This window comes from Geospiza fortis, unplaced genomic scaffold, assembly GCF_000277835.1.
Source record: "Geospiza fortis unplaced genomic scaffold, GeoFor_1.0 scaffold40, whole genome shotgun sequence".
Taxonomy (NCBI): domain Eukaryota; kingdom Metazoa; phylum Chordata; class Aves; order Passeriformes; family Thraupidae; genus Geospiza; species Geospiza fortis.
Window position 1 is genome coordinate 20223638 of NW_005054297.1, and position 16754 is coordinate 20240391.

The window sequence follows — 16754 nt, forward strand, 5'->3', positions numbered from 1 at the left end:
TTTTAGGTCAAACCACAATGTAAATAATATCATGTGCTTAAAAGTCCACACAAAAATGTCAAAAGATTAGGGATGCTCAAAGTTCTGAAATTACAGAAGGCATCTGTTTGATAGGAAAACCTATTGATGCAAATTTGCAATGCCTTCAAACACCATATCTAAACATGGTTACTGTTTAAATCTCAGTTACCAATGCTGGCATCTGTCTACTGTACAAATGAATTATACACGTACATGCAAAACACATTTTTATCTTCGTTATATTAGAACTTGTTTGAATTGGGTGCAATGGGATAAGACTATAAAGATTGCTGGTAGATGGATGCAGATATGCTTGCACTATATTTTCCCCACTGATTAATGCTGAAAAAGATGAAGCAAATAGCTTCATTATGTTGAATACCACTGAACCTCAAAGTTCACAGTAAATACTGTTAGAACCAGGAAGCAAGATTCATTGATGCATGCTGCTTTGTCATATATTTCATTTCTCCCAATAATATTTTCTTTCATTAATGCAAACATGAGACATTCATGTTTGCTTTCTCTTAAGCTATTACAACAAAGAAATGGATAAAATACCTTTTACTTTGTAAATACTTAGTTATTTTCAAACATTTGTGTTCGTGATTTTTCCATGTATTTGTTAAATAAATACAAATAGTTCTGAATTTATTACCTTTGGTTCAGTGGAAGCCTTTTTCCTCTTTTAATAGTGTATTTTCCTCCTCTTTCCAACTAAGAATATTATTCATGTTGCAAAGTGCTCAAGATTACTTATTGAAGGGCATAGTTAAGTCCCAATTTACCACAAGCATATTTCTTAATAGTTGTCATTAAATTATGTTTACTCGGGCTTTGGAATGGAGGCATTGCCATGAAAAGAAGTCATCCTAGAGTTCTATGCATATAACTTTGGTAGACAGTGTTTGTGTTAATATATAAAAACCCACCCACCACTGAAAGCATATCCTCACAATGGGTTTCTGAGAATAAATTCCTGTTTCATTCACAGTTTGCCACTAAAAAAAGAAAACAAATACTCATAACACGAAATAAAAACTGAAAAGAAAGAACATTTAAGTTATACTCAACTTTACAGCACAGTTTTTGGAAGCTCCCATACTTCAACATGAAACCTTAAAACCATCAATTTTAAAGATGACTCTCACTTTGATCCTGAGATTAGCTCAGTTGGTCAGAGCATGGTGCTAATAATGCCTCAGGCTATGTGGAGTCAAACCTTGTACAGGCCATTCACTTGAGTTGGACTCTGTGCGTCCCTTCCAACCCAGAACAGTCTGTGATTAAGTATAATTTGCACTTCACAAAATACACTAGGGAAACCAGAAAATACATGTACTAGTCTTGCTTCTTTCAGTCAAAATAAAACAGTTTCTATTCCAAAAACGTAGAAGGGAAACACAGATATCTTTCCAACATTTAATGGACTGAAAATAGCTAGACCTGTCACATAAAAATATGAACTGTTTCCTTCTTCTGCCAATACACTGCTATGCATAATATATGAATTTGGGTCAAAATTAGTCAAGCAGAATGCAGCTGGTATTTAATTATTATAAATGAGAAATAAATAAATTTAGGTGATGTGAAAAAAAAGTTCAGTGATTTTACAATTTGTATGACTACCATTGCTAAAGCACATAAATTATAGCAATGGAATCCCCCAAAAAATTATATACAGAGGTGTGTGTGTGTATATACATGCACCATGCATGGGTGTATGCAAGTGCATTTTATGCCTGCTTATCTTTTTATAGTATTTAGAGGTGTTGATCCTGTTTCAGTCTAGGGGAATTCAAGACAAGAACACAAAGATAATGAAAATGACTGTGAGAAGCCTGCAGAAATCAGTCTCTATGATTTCCACTGGCCACTCAGGACGTCTCCTAACTGTTAAATTCCCCATTTGCTGCTATTCTTCTTACATCCCTATCCTCAAAATTAGAATAAAGTGAACCACTGAAAGAAAAAATATTAAACTGCAAAGAAACCATGGTTATGCACAGAGAAAGGAAAGGAAATTACATCAGAGACCAGATTTAATTCCAGGGCATTTTCCTTGAAAGAAAGAAAAAAGGAAAGAAAAAAGCAGGGGGAGGGGGAGGGTCAGTCATGGGGATATGATGTTGTTAAAGCTGAAAGTATATCTAATGTCTCAGAATTGCTAGGGAGAAACAGAGAAAATAAAGCTCTTCACATCTCCAAAATCTGGACATCACTGCCTACAACGATGTGGCACTCAAGAGAAATTATAAATCTAGATTTTAATAGCATTTTCCATAGAACATTTCTAAAGAATGATAAACTCACAGCCTTACCACACATAATAGTTGCCGCAAAAAATCCTCTTTACAGGATTTAGTCAGTCGTCACTATTACATCCTTTGTATAAAAAGTCTGAAGTGAAAGTCTTCACCATTTAGTAACTTACATTGTACTGTACATTTCATCACTACCTGAGAAAAACTAGGCAGCTAATGTTTGACTCAATTTGATATTTTAAAAATTTCTCAGCTTGACATGTTACACAGGTATGCATCACTTCAGACAGAAAACACAATACTGCATTACAGCTGTAATGTTGTCTGCAACACAAGCAGAAATAAATTTAGTGAAAACAGCAGAGAAAGCATACTGTCCTTTAGATCAAGCATAATAAATCATAGCCAAAGGTAAGCATTTTCTACGTACTGATTTTCATGGTATTATCCAAGTATTTTCATGCTACATTGATATAAAAACTATTCTGCTACAACATAAAAGTTGCCTTTTCCCAATAGTTTATTAGTAACAGAGAACCCCAACAGTTTCAGAATATTAATTCCTAAACTCTACCAAAATAAATGACCATATTTTTATTCTTATTTTTACCCATCTTTTTGTGACTTTATGCATATGACATGTATGTAAAGTGGAGTGGTGTGGTGAATACAGAAAGAGCACAGGTTAAAAAGCAACTAATTATAACGAACCCAAACCACCACTCACTCTGGCTCACTCAGACTTCCAGAATGTTGTGTTATCCACATGCTTTCACACCACCATGTATGTATGCATGTGCCTGGAGTGCTGAAGGTCTTTTACAAAGATATATGCTCATCCTACTCCTAGCCAGGAGACAGCAGTCAAAAAAGTGTGTTCTCAAGCTATAGCTCCATAACCATGAATACTGGAGCTGTGCACTGCAATATAGATCTCATTGGTATTATACATGAGAACACAACCACATTTTCCCCTCAAATTAGACAGTGCAGACAATATAGCCCCTGTGATAGCTTTATGCTCTGCACTGGCTACATGACAGCCATAGTAGAACAGATAGTAGTCAATCTGGCATAAAGCCTGACAATAATGTTGACTTGTCAAAATTCCCAGAAAACCGTTGAGGTAGCAGAATATGTTTGTACCGGATCATTGATTACCATCATGTAGTGGCAACCTTCTTGATTAGAAGCGGGAGCCCTAAAGCCAGATTCAGTCTGCTGTTGAACTGTGGCCTTGGAACAGCTTATCCCACCCACCTGGAGGACAGGGCTGAGCTGTGCCTTGCTCAGGTGAGCCATTTTTTTCTGCCTGCCATCCACCGAGACCAAATCTCACAGAAAGCCAAGGCTTAAATACAAGCAATAACTTACTTCTCGTGGCTCCTAATTTGTGCTAACAGAAAGCACGTTACAGGTAATTTCACAGGGAAAAAGTATACACAAATGTTTTACAGCTTAGTTTTCCTGAGCAATATATCTAATTTACCCTGATAATTTAGCTGTGCAGAAATTGAGGCTAACAAAGCAGTAAACAAATGATCATTTATTACCCCTCATGAAACAGTTTCTTTTCCCTGCACTAAATACTGGTGTACTTTATCAGAAAGGAAAATACCCCTTCCTTTTTTTGTCACAGACCTTACAGCTAGCCCTGAGAATTCCACAGATTCACATATAAAGGCTTGAATAACCTTATCTTGCAGGCACTAGAAAGAAATGCTTACGCTTTATCACACTTCATTTCAAAAGTGCTAATGCTCTCAAAGGGTAGGAGCAGAGATCTCTTGAGTAATTTGATTTTATTTCAGGTAATACACGTGGGCTTTAAATCAGTACCAAAATAGAGACTAAACCAAGTCTCAGCCATCCCAAGGCCCCTAGTTCAGTCTATATTCCTATTCTTAAAATGAACCATAATTCATCTGAGAACCATGGATTAAGGGAAGAATGAGTAATACCACAATGAGAAACTAAATTTGTTTTTTTCTAGGTGTAAAATTATGTTTCTATTTTTCGGGGAGTGAAGATTTGCATCAAAACAAGATTGCATTATCCCAAATAGAAGACCTAAATATTAAATTTAGAATAGGCACATTTTTGCACACACATGGTGGGGGAACCCTGGCACAAAACAAACATAAAGGAAGAGCATTTTCTTAATACAATAAATTTTCCACTTAAAAAAAATGTGGAAATGATCTCAATTTGGAATCTGACCATTTTTTTTCCCCAAACACATGCATAGTCTCCCATTTAACTTGATACTAATATCTAGTCTGGTGTCTGAAACAGTCTCCAAAATCACATCTACTTTGTGAGTAATTACTAGTATCCCCTGTGATGTTAACACCATGCAAGTTCCCAGAATAATTAATTCCCCCTGAGGCAAATTCCCTGCCTGCTATTGTATTAAAAAATTACCTTTCCTTGCATTTTGAGAACTGCAAGTTGAATGCTGGTATTTCCACGCAGCACTTTTGACAAACAACCCTCTTGGGAACATCCCTAATCTCCCTAAAAGAGCAGACTCCATATAACAAAGTAGGGAAAAGGGAGTTTCATAACAAAAAAACTCCAGACAGAGGTTGAAGCTTCATTGAAAACCTTATGTTGCCTCAAACTTACCAGAGTTCAAAAGGAAGAAGACAGTAGTGGTGTTTTACAGAGCCAAACAAACACAGAGTGGAAGTGATTTGCTCAACACAAGACTAATAGCAAAGCACAAGAACCAAATCAAACACCATCAGTTTCACAGCATAACAAGAGCTGTTATGCTCCTTCAAACTTATCAGGCATTTCTGACCAAATGTATTCTGCAATTCACTTTTCTGTCCAACAGAAACCTCTCTCAGGCACATCCACAACATCTACTTCCACAGGCTAAATGCTGCAGCTCAGGCTATTACTGGTTGATCATCTATCTGCATCCACAGTGGTGCATAGAGATCCAAGCCTCTAAAGCCAGATTACTATTATATACTTGTCTTTAAGGTGAATCAATATTTATTCTATTTGGCTAGGGAAAGTGAAGAATTGGGCAGGAGAAAAAAAAAAGTCTTCACACAATTGCATTTGAAATACTGCAAACACCAAGCCTAGCATTTACAAGAATGACAGTTTTAGGAAATAATGTTGTATGTCTAGATTACTCCACATTAGGTGGAAATACTACCACAGACATTGAGGCAGATCTTTGTTCAGCATAACTTCAGATAATCAAATTGAAAAAAATAAATTAATTGAAGTTAAGACTTCTCCCTGTCCCCTCTCCTCCTGTTGATGACACATAGTACAGAAGAGTTTTATATTGTTACAGGAATAAAGTGACCCCTATTCTCTTATTAGCAGAAGTCTGAAGCAACTTGCACGAACAAGTACACATCACCAGCAACCCTATATTAAAATATTTTTCATGCTTGTGTCACTTCACTCAAATTCTTTACTTTTAGACTTGCTCTTCACCTTGAGAAAACCCTTAAATATAAAAGCTGCTCTGCAGAAAGTCTGGCACAAAAGCTCTAAGATGGAAAGAGCTGCATCCAGCTCGGTGACTGAGCCTATTTTACCTACACACTTAAAGACTTGTCTGCATTATTAACTATTTAGTTCCCCATAGAAAAAAAAAATCAATGAGGTACTTACAAGTTTTATTGTGCAAAAATTTATGCTTTTACATATTGCAGTAGTATTAAGAACTGTATCAATGTAGATTAATGACTAATGAAATTATGAACAATTGAATATATGAAAAGTATGAAAATGCTCTTTTAACAGATGTTTCTACAGAACTTATTCTAGTGTCAGAAAAAGAAAATCAGCCTAACACATTTTCTGCACAACTAAGTTCCAAAAATTAGGTTTTATTGTTCCCTTAATTTCGAAAAGTAATGAGCCTTGTTTGATAAGGCAGAGTCTGTGTCTTTTTTAACAATCTGCATGTGAATCACTTAAAAATATTCAGCTTCATTTAACATGACAGCTCAATAATTTAGATGCCGACTGTTCTCACTTTGAATACTTGGAATTTAGTAACACCTCCATGGTCCTACTTACCTGTGCTTTAAGGAGCTTAACACAAAACATATTTTAGTCAAATTTAGTGGGATCAGTTTTTAAGTGCATTTAGATTTTAAGGAAGTGATCTGAAGATATGTACCATTTATTCAATGAATCACATAAGGAGAGCCTTTCAATGATGAGAATTCCCAAGTCTACCTTGGCTTGCAAAGCATCTCAAATTCTAAGATATAATACGGTCCTGCAAGCTTTGTATATATTGTCAAAAATAATTCTAACTTGAGTCTGCTTTGGTGTCAGAGGAGAGAACCTCTGAAAATCCCAATCACTGGATATGAAATACTGAATTTTTTCACATCCTGCATTTTTTTTTCTGTGCAATTTCTGTAACAGCGAATATTTTCCATCTGTAAGTCCCAGAAGGTTCTCAAGCAACAGGGCTGCTGCATAGCTGAAAGATTTAAGTGGAAGAGGAAACCTCTGGGTTGGGTTGAGATATCCACCATAAGTCTTGGAATAATATCCCCCAAGTAGCGATATGTAGCAGTATAATTTACATCCCCTCAGGAGTAAAAAGTGAACTGGAGAAACCAGAGACTTCAGTGACTTCTGAGCTGTGGTGGATGGAAGATCAGTGGTAGAGCTGCTACACAGTGAGACATACTAAATAAAACTTTTTTTTTTCAACATAATCTGCCATATCCATCTCTAGCCATTACACAGCTGTGGACAGAGAAAATAATTGATTTGTTGGAACAGAAAGCCAATCTCTGCTAGAAAAGTTATGATTCTTTACATAGCTCCCTTACATAAATTCTTCTGTGAAATTGCTCTGATATAATGCTTTTCCAGTTCATGGGGAGGGGTTTTTGCCAGTTCCTTCTGTATCCCTTCCAGCCTTCAAAAAAACCCAGCAGAATCCTAGAATTAGCACTTCCCCTCCTATCCTACCTACAGGTCACATTTTTTCAGGGTTTATTGCACACAAAAAAGAAGACAGAATGAATGCAAGAAAGGGAAAACTAAGATACTGCATAAGGTATAAATTCGAATACCTTTTTATTTTGTCATGCAAGCTTGGAATCTTTTGAGACATTAAAAAATAAAATTGAAATCTTGTATCTGAAACAAACCAGAAATAGGAAGGAAAAGTCTAATTTATCTATATTTCTAAATCTTTCCATAGAATGGATCACTTCAACATTAGAATGATGAAGAGCAATACAACTCCATGGGGAGTTTTTGTGAACTAATTTAAAACTACAACAGCAATTATTTATGAACATGTGCCTCATTGCTGCTTGAATCATTTCTACTGGTATATAGAGTTAACCTTAGATTCCCAGAATACTTCAACTGATATAGAAAAAAACCTCCACTCCCATGAGAAAGAGCACTGCACTGTATTATACCACTTAGTTTTCTCATCTAAATGTAGTCTTGAATTGTTCTGGAAAGCATTTCTTCTCATGCCTGCTTGAATATGCTACATTGCAAGACATGCTTCAAGGTATAGTCAAGTGAAATGATTGTTCAAAATCCTTGAATGTGTCAAACAACATTACAAAAGGATGCAATTATTTAATCTTGTGTAATAAACATGAGCATGGGAGTGCACGAGCACAGAATACAGACAATTTTTGAAGCCTCAATATCAAGAAAAGTGTTTTCCTGATTTTAAAGGGAAAGACTCTAATTTAAACAGATGAGTAATCTAGAAGAAAATATAATTAAAAAATACTTGAAGTACAAAATATCTGGAAGAAATTGATGTTGTATTTCTACTAGTAATCTTTATAATACTTGCCTTATGGTGTAATAGGTTAAAATATTTATTTTGTTACAAGTACAGGTATCTGATTTGCAACTTGCCTCCCACTGAATAATACCCACACATCCTATTATAGTTTCCTTCAGGTACGAGAACCCCAGGCAGCCTGGATATTTGAAATGATTGTAAAGAAACTAGATCCATTTTAAAGAAACTAGATTCAGTCACTGTTTTGCTTCCAACTTTAAGCAAAAACTAAATACAGAAAGGAGAAACTGAAAAACTTTTCTAGTTTCTCATTTTTGAGTAAATTAGAAGGCTATACACGTGTAAGAGAAGATAAATTTGTTGTTTTGGGGAATTATCCTTTGTTCACATCTTCTACAAAAACCTAATTAAATGAAATGTATTTAAATGCTGACATTTTTTTCATCCTAAATCTCTGAATTAATGCACTAGACTTCACAAAAGCCTGAATCTAGTGTTTTTATAGTGCCCAATACAACAAATCTGGAAGCAGGGAGATGAACCTCTGCTCAAATGTTCCTGGGTATAAGTCACATTTGAAGCCATTTGAGTACATTTTTGCTGGTTAAGCTTCCCTGATCATGTAAGCTGATGCTCTAACTAGTACTGGGCAACACCAGCTAAAAAATAAAATGAACATGACAACAATTCACAGTTAAGAGATGATAACTGCTAACAGGAGTGACTTCCCTCCCCCAGATTCTACTGTTATCTTGATCTGTAATAAAGCCACAGCCCTGCCAATGTGCCATAAAGGCACATTGTTTACCATAAGGACCAAAAAACAGATTGCTCTATATATCACTTGAAAGTTAGACATGCCCCCTTAAAGCATCAAAAACATATTCACAATATTTTCTCAACCACTTTGAAAAAGGCCTTCATTTTCTGTATTGTAAACATCACCCTCCTCATAAATAGGCTTTAGATGAGGATGTACAAATGATAAATTTTCCTCTTCAGCATACCCATTGACCAGGAAGATATATTAAACAAAAATAGCTCCACTGGATATGTAATGGAACTTGTAGGAGTTCAAATACCAAATACCCACATATTACTTTTCACTTTATCTGAAAGTGACAGATTTAATTCTACAGTATGCGGGGTATGTTTGTTGGGAATTTTTTTTCCAGTAAGCCTTTATATCTTTTAAAGTGGATGAAAAATTTCAAGTTAACATTTCATTCAGCATAAAATCAGAAGACTGTCAAAATGAGACATTTTCTCAATATTTGCAAGAGAAAATCCAGCTGTTTGTTAATCTGTTTCCTTCCCTGTAAACTGTAGCAGCACAGGATAAAATCACTGTGTGACAGGGACCTCATATTTCAGTGGGCTTCATATTTACCTTAGCTTGTTATACAAAGAACCTAGGGGTGTATTTTTTGTTTTTAATTCTATCAGTGGAAGTTGGTCAAACTTGGACATTACAGCTGATCACCATCCTCAGAGAGAAAATAAATCCTTTGTAAAGAAATCTTTCCAGTTTAATGTTTTAAGCAGGGAAACTGTTAACAGTGCCTCAATTATCAGCTTTTCACATAAATCCTCCACAGAATTCCATTCTTGGGATGAAAATCCTACCTTCAGCAATATCTTTGTCTCCTGAGAACTTTTCCCCTCTACTTGACAATTACCTTTTCCCTCCCTAAAGCTGCTTTATGTTCTTGGTAACTCCTGTTCTTTTGCATTGGGACTTCTTTTTCATTAGGAAAAAGAAAACCCAACTTGATGTTCAGCTAAAACTGCTGTTTCTCTACATCTGTTTCAGAAGACTGTCAGTATGCTGTACTCTGCTTTTCTAATATTTGTCTTAAGACAAAATTCTTAGCTCTAAAAACAAAATGCAAAGAAAAAAACCAAGCATTTGGAGATTATGTGTATTAATAAATAACGTGTTTAAAAGATAACCCAATATCTAGTGTAGCCTCTGAAGAAGTTTTCAGGTAAATTCTAAATCATTATTAAACTAAACACTGCTGCAGTGTAGCCCCAAACACTGTATTAACTGCTAGAGAAGGTAGACTAGACTGCCTGGTGCAAAACACTGTCAATATAAAAACATACCAGTTATTAAGGAATATTCAAGAAACAATTTTTAGTTTGCTAAAAACTTTAAGTTAATAAGAATAATAAAAAATACTATAAAAATACTTCTTAAATTAGCTCAGCTAAAACTGTAATGTTTTTTGGAAAATAAGAGACCTGTTTGCGTTGCAATTTACATTCACATGTAGATATTTACATTAACTTTCATTGATATCTGCCTGCACATGCTGTTGATAAGCAGCATCTTACCAAAAAAATTCCATTACTTGTGGACAAAATCCAGTACTGCTCACCAGCTCGGTAATGCAAGGTCATTCTAATTACCTCCTCCAAACTTTATACTCCCCTCCGTGGCACTAGTAATCATGAGGACACTTTGAAATGCTGATGCAGCATTACACTGGTTTATTGTGAAATATGCTAGATTTAATGTGAATCATTGGTATGGTATATTGGATATTTTTCTGAGGTTACCTTTAAAATTACATACTATGAACAAGGAAGTTCCCCACACCGGAAGGCTTCAGAAGCAGTCCTGTTACTAACACTGGCAAAAGTTACAAATAGTTCCTAAAAAGTCTAGCTATTGGGCTAGTTTTCTCAAAGCCATCTATCAATAAATCAGTTGCTAGTGACTATTTGTTCTTCCTAGTGAAGTTAAGGACCTTGGCACAGCCTAAGTACAGGCAAAGATGTCATACATTCCCCATCCATTTGACACACGCTAAAAGGTAAAATGCACTCCAGATTAAGATCACAAAAATATTCCCAACTCTAAAAAAGGTTGAAAAAGCGTAGACTGTTTTACACACAACTACTGGGATGCTTTAGGCAAAGCATTGTCAGATGATCTGAAGAGATAAAAATCTCATAATCTAACTCAACATCGTGGCTAATAGCTGAGCATTAGAAATGACAACTAACACACTGTAGCATGATTCCCAAAATTGTCCCTCTGTAACAAAGGGCTTCCAGAAGGGAAGCAGCATTTCATATGCATTTTTACTACAGCAATCTAAAATAATGTTTTTTAATTTTTTTTTCTTGTGGTAATAGTCATGTGCAGTGAATCAAAGGTCTGCCTTGCCCAACAAATTATATTCTCCCCCTCCCTGCAATTTGGCCTAAAGTAGATGCCTGGCAAGTAGATATCAGAAAATATATATCATTCTTGCCTCAGTGCTTTCCCAACAGTCATTTTCATTTAGAGCCTTTTCTGATTTGGAAGTGTTTTTTGGGTTTGAATTTTGTGTTAATTACCTCACAGCTCTTAGGGCAAAGTTTCTTTTATGCTAATCAGCACATGGTAACAGAAGCAGAAACTGATATTAATTTCAAATTTTACAGCTAATATTATGAATGCAATACATTTGTGTCCCATTCAATTTTGCAGCCAGCAGTGACTTGGTTGGTACAACATGTAGCTCTTTCCAAAGCAGTGTCTTTTGAAAATTCCAATGATTTATATGTTCCAGTCTTCATTTCTGTGGCAAGGAGAAGCTATTTTATGCAAAGGCAGAATGAGTTGATTTGTAATACAAAATTGCTTTTATGTATAAAACTATGAGTAAGAACATCCAAAATCTGGTTTTATTATTACTTACACACCTTATTTAGCAACCAGTGCTTTTTCCTCCTGCTATATCTCTACTGCAACTCTAAGTCATCAATCAAGATTTCTTTTATTGCTATATATAAGCTCTTTAATAGCTTGATTCCATCTTATTTGAAGAAAAAAAAGAGCAAAATTATTATATTTCACTTCAGACTATTTGCCACAGATTTCCCCATGACAGAATATCAGATTTTCCTTAATTAGGAAAAAGTTCCCTTGTTAGCAGAGTGACTGACTGCTCAGCTTCAGCCAAGACCTAGATACAGACACGCTCAGAGGCACAGTTAAGACATGATGCTCAGGCTTGAAGTTTATGTGACCAGAAGGGCAGCTGTAATAACCAAAGATTATTTGCTTGCTTATAGAGTAAATTGTCCTCCAACATGGGGCATTTGTCCCCAACTACAGGGCAGGAAGCTAGCCCAAGTCACATGCAGGAAGCAGCTGCACCAATAGTTAAACGTGTGTATCACAGAACACCAAAAGATACAGAAGTGTTTACATGGTGGACTGCTGTGCTTGTAGAGTGAACCTCCTTTCAGTCAAATTAAAAGTGAAAAAGGCTTACAAAAAACGAGCTGCAAGGACAATTCTTCTCGTTCACTCTATCTTTTCAAAAGAAATTCAACTTTAAAGCAAAGAAGAAAAAATGGTCGACAAATCTGCTTGAGTCTTCAGGCCATAGATTGTCACCATGCAATCTAGAAGGACCTATACCTGAAATATATTAAGTTAGCAATCATACAAGAATTTATGTTCGTAAATGCTTGTAAAATCTGTAAAAATACACTCTCAGTATACAGAAAGATATTATCTCACTTTCTGCAGCTATTATATGCTTTATCTATCTACCTCTACATGGACAGATAGGTACACACAAGTATGTTTTATACATGCCAGATGCAGTTTTCAATGTTTGATTTACTTTTCTAGAGTTAGCTGAACAAAGTACAAGAGAATCGGCTAAAAATTTTATTCCCATTAGAACATAAACTCAGTTCTCCTAAGACTGCTAACACTTTGCTCTCTATCCCATTAAAGTTGCAGCAAATGAGCAGGTTTTTGAAGGAAACTATGCCAGCAGCTAAAATAATCAAGGTCTACATGAAAGCAATAAACCAGAGGAGAGTAAGACAGAAAGATATTACTACAATTCTGATATTTAGACCAACTGATCTTCTAAGAGTATCTTTTATGCTTGTATTTTCTTTGATCTACCAACAAGCTTTTTGTTTGTTCTTCCAGCTTAATGTGCTCTGTGCTAGATGAAGGGCTTTTACTTATGACTCATTTGTGGAAGCAACCCTTGAAAGCATGTTTCCCAGACAGTCATCATCATTTTGATTACATGCCAACAATGCTTCTTTATGCAAAAAAGAACTAAACTTCCCAAATCCACAAGTATCACACACTTATCTCAAAGCTCATCTGGTTGAATAGCATGACACTCTTTTTCACTTACTGCTTTACAAAACTCACATCTATGTGAATTAGAGTATACCAATTACTTTATATCTGAAAGTAAAACAAAAAGGGAACTCAAAAATTACTTAATTTACTATAATTGAGGAAGTTCTCATTTAAATATAGCAGCATTTTAATTAAGGACTCAGGTTTCTGCACTCTGGGTTTATATGTATCGCCAGGCTTTTGAACTGTACATGCATGACACACAGGTTACTCTGGAACACAGGAAAAAAGCACTCTGAAAATATCTAATAGACTATTCAGTTTCCTAATAGTTCACTGAAGTAAAGAAACACATTCATGTCAACACCATGACTTTTATATTAGCAGCCCTTCATCCTTGAAATAATCTTTTTAATTTCTTATTGGTAAACAAATCAGTACTTTTAAAAAACCAACCAAATAAAATCTCACAAAAGTTATTTCCCCATCCTCAAGATGAGCAAACCAAACAAAGAAACTAAACCTTGACAAACTGAACTGAGAAGTAGACATATCAAAAACCCCCAAAAAAACAACAACAAAAAAACCCCCAAAAACAACAGCTATTAGAATCACCAGAATGGACAGAACTTCAAAACACAGAAGATGCAAGATAAAATAAAAAATATTATTTAAATAATATTACTAACATATTGCAGTAATGATAAATTATATCCTTTCAAATTATTTATCTATCCAAATTCTGAATGTTAATGTTTCCCTTTCCAGGGAATATAGGTATTTTTCTCATTAAAGTTTTTCTTTTTTTTAGGTGTTTTACTGATCAAGCTTCCAAGAAGGCACCTAAGCCCACTGATTTTTAGAGACATTCGATTAAATTATAGTATACCACTCTCCCTTTGTATTTAAATATAAGGCTACTATTTCAATCAAAACCAGCTATTTAGTTTGTGTAAAGTATTGCAAACGCAATATCCTATCTAGTAATAAACCTTCTCCAGTGAAACAAGGAGTATGCGTAAGAACAGTCATCCATAGAGATGCCCAGATGATGGGCTCCCTCTTCATCTCCTTCAAGCCGTAGGGTATTTCTACAAAGGCAAGAAATATAGCCGGACACAGAGAACATAAATAAAAGTTACCTCTAATCAGTGGAGCAATTCTCAAAAGGGCTTTTTAAACAACGTGTTAGAATAGCTGAACTTTCAGGATAAAGTACACATGGGCCTCTAGGTGTCATCAGAATTGGTAGACAGAATAGCTTCACTATTTATTCACCATTTATTATTTTGCACTATGCGTTGGACATCAGAATATATTCCTGAAAAGCCACCAAAAATTTTAGTAATAATGGGATTTTTTAAAAAAATTACTTCTTTACTGATAGCAAAACAAACATTTCCATATTGTGTTTAAGGTAGCAATGGAATCCTCCCATTTTACGCAATTAAGAGAACTTCAAGTGATTAAGCAGAAAATAGATCTTTCCTTGCAAGATCAAATACTGTTTCTTAAGCAACTAAAGTGAAGGTTTAAAATTCATTTGGCCCTCTGCTGGAAAAAAATATCATCTCTACTTCTAGCTGACACTACCTTCTTTGACATTTCTTCACTGCTTAGTTGAGAAGCTAATATGTGTCAGCTCAATATTATCACAGCATGTCGGGACAAACAGATAAAAATAAAAGCAGATATCAAGGAAAAGTAAAACCCAAACAAAAGAGTTTGCCACAAAACTTTAAAATGAAAGCCTAATACTTCCTATTCATTTGTCTAGAAATCAAATCCCAAGTTTTCTTTGGAAGATACTTTACTGTTCCTCCACCCCCAGTCTCATTTCAATTAAAAAAAAAACCCAAAGCTGAGCACCCTCAGCATATTTCAAAAAATAGCATCATGTGATGCAGAGGAACCATTTTCCTCCACAGAGAAGACTGTAATCAAAAAGAAATTTACATATTTTTGTGATTATCAGGAAAGATGCAGTTTGCATTTATGTAAATATTTATACAGAATCCTTCAAAAGTACTCTGCTGCTTTCAAATGTAACAGACCACTAGCAGTAAATAAAAAGCTCTAGAGAACAAGCCCTATAAAAAGAAATTGACCAAGAAAAAGTTATAAAGCATTTCCTAAAATGCTGCATCCTACCCAGCCCAACATCTTCATATTGTAAATTAAAGCCGATTCTCCCTTCAAGGTCACAAACTCTCCCCCTTTACTTAAAAGAATTGTGAAGAAATGATTCAACATTTGTGTCAACTTGTACGTACACCAAAATCACTGGAGGTAAGTTGATTTAAGAATACTCAGCATATCTATTTCTTAAAGGATTTAATCCAATCTCAGTTCATTGTACACAGCTCGAAGAGGTGCAAGATTGCGTAATTGTTTTTGATAACTCACAGGTAGAGATGAATTTAGGAAAAGAGGTAGGAACTTAATCCTACATTCAAAAACAACCAAAACTAGTCTTAACACAGCTTTGTAAGGACACTGATTGTAACAGACCCCTCGAAACACTACAGGGCTTACTCTTCTGATCTTGATCAGACATTGCCCGAGGCGATGATGTCCTGAGGTCATAAAAGCCCTCCAGCACCAGCACACTCTGCTTCTGAGTGCAAGACTGTCTGTCTCCCTCCAATAATCCTTATTCAGTATCTAATGAAAACTGAAGGCCAACTGGAAACTAATAAAAGATATAACCTTCCTAAATCAATCCCTTGGTAATAAACATAGCAACTGATATAAATTTACTTTTATATTCAATCTTACAGCAGGTGTGTGTTCAAAATTAATTTATAAAGGACATAAAGCCTTAATATGGACAGCAATTTCCAACTGCATTGTTTTGCATGGAGACTGTTAAAAGCTGTTAAGAAGAGCAGTGTCTTTATGAAAGACAATGAAGTCTTTCTTAAAATTATTGTTGATGGCATACAGACACTTATTTTTAACCCTAGCTGCAAAATCCCAAAACAATAACCTAAAAATAGCCTATCATGAACTACTTTTGTACCTTTGTTCAGTCTTTCAGAACACTGACTTGTTTTCCATCTAAAGATTAATTTTCTGCTTTTCTTGTCTCTTGTTATCCATTAAAATATAATAAAACTCACTTTAAAGGATAGTAACTCTTCCAACTTCATTTTCTAATAATTTTAAAAAATTCAAAAGATTGTTTCATAAACACCATTATGCCCACTCAATGAAAACACTGGGAACTATAGCCAGCTGAAACAGAATTCTTTACTCCGACTGGGTTTTTCCTCTTATGAAAGACAACTAAATGTTCTGAGCAAGAGCCATCTGATCCACTGAGAGAACCTACTTGCATATTTCAGCACTGGCAATATAGTCAGAATAGCTTCCTGGAGCACATTTAGAGTAAACATCCAACACTTAAAAAGAAAACTTCTTCATTAAAAAGAAATTATAACACCTAAGTACTTACTGTTACTTCCTGGCAGTAGAATCTATGTTCTCAGTGAAAGCATGACGCTGTAGTTTGGAGTTATTGCCTGTTAAGAAGTCAAAACAACAAATACATTAATTCAATACAGAATAAACT

General features: G+C 35.1%; 1 long non-coding RNA gene across 1 annotated transcript in view; it reads right to left on the reverse strand.

Annotated features, from left to right (window-relative positions):
• Positions 1–16754, reverse strand: part of LOC115948875 — a 558433-nt gene that overhangs the window by 224013 nt on the left and 317666 nt on the right. The window contains exon 4 of the long non-coding RNA XR_004082643.1: positions 16638–16704. This is a non-coding gene — a long non-coding RNA (uncharacterized LOC115948875). The remainder of the gene's footprint in view (positions 1–16637; positions 16705–16754) is intronic.